Genomic DNA, 6,301 nt, shown 5'->3' on the forward strand with positions numbered 1-6,301 from the left:
TTTCTATAGTGGTTTCATGGGTGCCGGGCGATGTTCCTGATCTGTCTGGTTGGGTTCGGGAGTTGGAGACGCACTCGACTTGCGAGGAGCACAAATGGCAGCTTCGTATCGGGACAGATGGGAAGCAAAACATCACGGTGTGTGTTCGTACTACCTTTTCCTTTCCCTTCGTTCATTTGGAGAGACATTTTCCCTTTTTTGTGTATTAATCTTGTTGCCGTAGGTATCGGAGAGCCTTCTGAGGTGAGGACATATTCCTCCGGAGAAGGGGATGGGTTGCTAGCTCCCGGGCTATAGAATGGAAATAATAAGCGGGATATGCATTCGAAGGGCGATAGCGCTCAAAGTAAGGTGAAACGGGGCCGGGGCTTCAAGACGGAAACATCATCTAAGCCTGCCGCGCCCGTAATTCCTGGTACTGGAAAGGTGGTTTCTCCGAGCGACCTTGCCTCGACCGGAGTTGATTCTCTCTGGGCTGGGGGAGCTAGATTAACTGATGTGCGCTCAGCCTTCGAGGAAGTCCGACGGCTTCACTTCGCGGTGAGTTTTGACATAGGCCTTTTGAATCACGCGTCTTCCTTTCCTTATCGAGTTTTCTTTTGCAGGCTTTTGACAGGCTTAGGTATGAGTTGCTCCGTCATGGAGCCAGGCTCTGGAAAGCTCTGGATGAGGATAAATCCCTTAGGCTCCTTTGCGAGGAAAAGGAAGTCGAGCTGGCACACATGCGATATGAGGCGTGCCGGAGCTTGAATTACGAGGGCTACTTGATGGAGTAGGTAATTTTCTATCCCGGGTAAGTATGCGTTCCTCCTTTTAGCTTCTGAGGCTAATCACTTCGGCTATCTCAGTTGCAGAAAAAGACGAAGGCCCTGGAACGTCTTCGGGATGAAGCCGACCGAGTCAAGAATGACTGTGATGAGATAAGATCTCGGGCGGAGGTTCAGGCTTCAGAGGAGAAGGGTGCTTTGGCTAAAGTTCCGACCTTCGAGGTTCAACTCCGCTTAGCTCGTGATAATGCTTTAATTCAAGTGGATATGACCACGAAACTCGAATCCGAGCTTTCAAAGGTCAGGGCTGAGACCGTTGATGCCCGGACAGGAGCAGTACTGAGCCGAACTAAGGCTGATCAGGATATGGCAATTTATTTAAAGGACGCTACTGATTCTCAAGCCGAGTTGAGGAGGATCCTCGATCGCGAAGAGGATCAAAGAATATGCTCGTTGCAAGTCTCAAAGAAAGATTCTCGAGGAGATCTGCACTAGGGGTTTTGTCCTCTCGGAAGAGTTGGCACGAGCGAGGACGGACGAGCGTGATGCTCGGTTACTCCTGTCCGACACCGAGGAGGGTGAAGATCAGGCTGGTAAGCCGTTCCCAGGTGTAGGGCGTAGATTTACCATTTTATATGTAGCTTTTTCAGAGCATGTTTGTAGATGGAGAATATGTTTTTTCGCGTATGTGTATAAAAGGAAACGTTGTGGCTTTACTTCTTCTGTACCCCTTTCTGTCTCGCATTCGTCCAGGTGAACTAGTCTCAGAGTCGGTGGGAATCCTTAGATTCGTGGTATGGCCCTGGGCTCATTAGGCTGGCTCGGGGGCTCTTACGCGCTCGGTCGATGCGACCTTTAGTATAAGCTGGCATTTGAGCTCTTATGCTTTTGCTCAATTGTTTTGGGTTTAGTCCCTGAGCTGGATTCCGACTCGAGCCCATTTGACCCTCAAGCTTTTATGTTTGTGTGGGCTGGCGACAATAGCTCTTACGCCTTTGATCGAAGCGATCTTTTATGTGCGTGGACCTGAGGCTCATTAGGCTGGCGACAATGGCTCTTACGCTTTGCCCTGAGGCATATGTAGTTAGCTATTTTGGGTTCAGTCTCCAAGTCGGGTTTCGACTCGAGCTCAATCGACCCTCAAGTTTTCAGATTTGTGTGAGCTGGCGATAATGGCTCTTACGCTTTGGGCCGATGCGGCCTTTTATGCGGGCTGGTGACAATAGCTCTTACGCCTTGGGTCGAAGCGACCTTTTATTGGCTTTATTTTTCTCGTTAAGGATTTTTGAAGTAATTTTGCCTGACCCGTCGTTGGTTCGGGAAGAACCTCAATTTCGAGTCATTTGCGGTGATGTTCGAGCACCTTGGGAGGTTTGGCTCGGAGGCTGAGTAGCTCGAAGCCTGTGATTTGGAGCTGACGTGGTCGAAGCTCTTTTGCCTATGCCGAGGGTAGCATGTTTAACCGTTTCTTTTCAAAGTAGATTTGAAGTAATGGCCTGTGATTTTGTAGCGACGGTCGGGCGTCCCCGAGTCGTGTTAGTTTGACTGGTACAGCCGTATGACCGTAGTCATTTGTGTTTGGCCGGAGCCATTTTGGTCCCGAGTGAAATAGTTTAGGCGTCTATATCGAGGGTATGCCTTTTTAGGGGTCTTACAAGTTTAATATATAGCCTTAACTTCGGGATCGAGTTTATGCCTGTAGTAAGGTCTTACAAATTTTTCATGCCTTTGAGGTCTTACAGTTTTGGATACTTGGTACATGTATTGTTCATGCCTTGCTTGAGGTCTTACAGATATCATTGTTGCCTTATGTAAATCTTAGGAGACCGAGTCTGCCCGCTCGGGGTCTTATGGCCTCGGGTTTTTCAATGAATGACGATTGGCGATAGTCCTCGAGTCATCGAGGGTACCTTGGCTTGGAAGTCGTTACTTGTAGACTTTGTGTTGCCTCATTGAGGGCTTACAATTTCGGAGATCCCGACCCTGAGGTCGTGCGTTTTTTGAGATGTTGATGCCAGTCCCCGAGTATTCGGGGCGCTTTCGGACTTGGAGACATTTTTTGATTTTCTTGTTGCCTCATTGAGGGCTTATGAGTTTGGAGTCCTGACCTGGAGGTCGTTCAGATGTTGAATTGTTGACGCCAGTCCCCGAGTGTCCAGGACGTTTTGATGGAGGAATTGTTTTTGCGAAAATGCTGAGTTTCCTTTAGAATATGAGATGCTTCGATAAAGGTAATCTTTTATTACTTGGTACAAGTACATATGTCTCCGCCAACAGGGGCACGACTATACGGACACGGTTTATTCGACCGTTTGGCCAGGTACATCATTTTCCTATTGGGACCTTATTTGGCGTTTCTTGGCTCTTCCGAGTGGATGATCTTCTGAGGGGATGCCCTCCAGTGTTCGAGGTTGATTGCAAAAGAATCCTTGAACACTTGTTGGATCTTCCTTAGGTAGCATATAGGCGTTGCCTCGTTAAAAACCTTGCCGGTAAAACCCTCTTCGGGACAAAACTTGGTCGAAGGAAAAGAGTGCAACGGATGCTTTCAAACCTTAAGGTCTTCGGGCTGGGTTAGCGCTTTGACTGCTTTGATCGGGCGCATGCATAAGGGTTAGTGTGAAAAATAGAAAATGAAAAGGGAGACGGTCGTACCTTAGTGGGGGATGTGCCGGCAATGTTCCGAGGTTCGATATGTCCCTGTCGCTTGTAATGAGGACATGGTACGGTCCTCTGTTATGTTTAATCGGGCTTAGCCGAAGATGTATTTTGATTACCCTTTAGCTCTTTCGTAAGTGGAGGTATTGGTGCCGGTGCCACATCATGCACCGCGAACATTTCCCTTGCCGTGTGTTGTTCCCCCTATACAGTTTTAATCCCGTCCTTTGTTAGGAATTTCATCATTTGGTGGAAGGTAGATGGTACTGCTCTCATGCAGTGTATCCACGGTCGTCCGAACACGGCGTTGTATCTCATGTCTCCTTCGATGACATGAAATTTGATATTTTGGGTCGTGCCGGCCATGCTGACTGGGAGGGTGATTTCTCCTTTCATTGTTTCACTCACCATGTTGAATCCATTGAGGACTCGAGTGGTGGGTACGATTTGGTCGAGCAGTCTGAGCTGCTCTATTACCCTTGACCTGATAATGCTGGTGAGCTACCTGGGTCCACGAGTACATGTTTTATTTGAAATGTATTTACTAGGAAAGAGATTACCAGTGCGTCATTATGAGGTTGCAGCAAGGTCTCGGTGTCCTCTTTGCTGAATGTGTGGGCATCTTCGGGTATGTACCCCTGGGTTTGCTTTTCTCTGGTGATGGATATTTTGGTCCTTCTCATCACGGGTTCCTGGGGAGCGTCTACGCCCCCCAAGATCATGTGGATAACGTGTTTTGGCTCGTTCGTTTCGTTATTCTTGGCCGCCTCTCTTTTCCAGAACTGATTTTTGGCCCGGTCGCTCAAGAACTCTCGGAGGTGACCTTTATTGAGTAGCCTGGCTACTTCTTCTCGGAGCTGGTGGCAATCCTCGGTCCTATGGCCATGCGTGTTGTGAAATTCGCACACTAGGTTATGATTCCTTTGGGAAGGATCCGACTATATAGTCCTGGGCCATCTGGTGTCTCTGATTTTGCTGATGGCGAACACAATGTCTGATACATCAACGTTGAAGTTGTATTCTGATAATCGAGGTGCCTCAGTTGGTCCCACGTTTCTATCAAATCCAGCCCTGTTGATGAGTCCCCAAGGATTCTATCCTCGGTTCATCAGTCGATCGTTGCGAGGTGGGTTGCGCCTCGGGGTTTTCCTTCTATCTTCGGTGTATGGCTGATATCTTTCCTTATTTGACTTTGGATCCTTCGTTGGAAGCCTACTCGGATATACTGAGCCCGAGGGGCTCCTAGCTGGTCATCCTCGACCCTGATCTTTGACTGATATCGGCTGTGGACGTCCGACCAGGTCGCAGCGGGATACTCGACCAGATTCTGTTACAACTGCTTGGAAGCCACCGAGCTTTGTTCATTCAGCCCTTGAGTGAAGGCCTGCACTGCCCAGTCGTCGGAGTTTGGCGGTAGTTCCATTTGTTCCACTTGGAAGTGAGACACGAACTGTTGCATCATTTCGTTCTCCCTCTACTTGATCTTGAACACGTCAGACTTCCTTGTTGCTACTATGGCACCGGTGTGTGCCTTTATGAAGGAGTCTGCCAGTACGACGAATGAGTCTATGGAGTTGGGATTTAGATTGTGATACCACATCATGGCCCCCTTCGAGAGCGTTTCCCCGAACTTCTTTAGTAAGACGGACTCGATCTCGTCGTCCTTTATGTCGTTGCCCTTCACTATGCAAGTGTAAGCAGTAACGTGCTCATTGGGGTCCGAGGTCCCGTTGTATTTTGGGAGTTCTGGCATTCTGAACTTCTTTGGAACGGGCTCCGGGGCTGCTTCCTCTATGAACGGCCTTTGTATGAACTTCTTCGAATCCACACCTTTCAGGACCGGGGGAGCTACTGGGATTTTGTCGACCCTGGAGTTGTAAGTCTCGACCTTCTTATCATCGGCATCTATCATTTTCTCGCTCGATTCGATCCTTTTGGTGATGTCTTCGAGCATCTTTACGATGACAGGATCGGCTATCGATCCGTTATTGCTCGATCTTTCCGGTACTTGCTCGACCGGGGGAGCGGTCCCCGGTGCTACCGTGCTAGAAGTTTTCTGGTGGCTTTGCAGCTGAGCGCTAGCTAGCTGTTGTGCCTGCAACATTTCAAAAATAACATGGAGGGTAACCTCCCGTTCTTCCCTGGTTGGGTTTTTCTGAGCTCCTAGTGGATCTTCTTGGTGTATGCTTCTGTTGGTGCGTGAGCTTTCATCGACCTGCTGTGCGTCGCGCGAACCCGCGTCTGCTGGAATTGGTGCATTCTTGAGGTTTCATGGTGGCACACCAACAATCGGAACAGCCACACCGTTCTCTCCGTGGTTTTCAAGGTTGTCATTTTCAACTCTATTTACTGAGCCAGACATTTTGACCTGAAATCGATGATCTTGGACAAGAAAAAGTGTGAAAGATAACTTGCGTTGTGTAATGAAACCAGCAAGAAAATAATCAGTATTATTGTTAGCCCCACGGTGGACGCCAAACTGTTTATCGTGAAAATGGTAATAATAATTAAATTTGTTGATGGGACTCTAAAAATACGTGATCTATTTTTATGCTAGTTGTTAAGCAGTTGATGCTAGATATGTGCGACTTAGAGACAAAATAAAGTTAAGGAGAAAGCTATAATCAAACCGATAGGCTAGTTATTCGGGGCCTCGAACTTGTCAATTTTGGGCCTCGAGGTCGATTCCGGGGCTCGCTTACAAGTTATCGAGGGTGATCGGGGTAGGGCTTAACAGTAATAGAATAATCAATGAATGCTCTTTATGGCCAATGATAAGCGATAAATGAAGAACAAGTGTGAAGATAATAAATGAGAGTAACAATATCGAGAATGTATATTAGAGAGCAAAGAGAATGTTCTTGTATATTTCATGT

Source organism: Nicotiana attenuata, chromosome 8 (genome assembly GCF_001879085.1).
Source record: "Nicotiana attenuata strain UT chromosome 8, NIATTr2, whole genome shotgun sequence".
Classification (NCBI taxonomy): Eukaryota; Viridiplantae; Streptophyta; class Magnoliopsida; order Solanales; family Solanaceae; genus Nicotiana; species Nicotiana attenuata.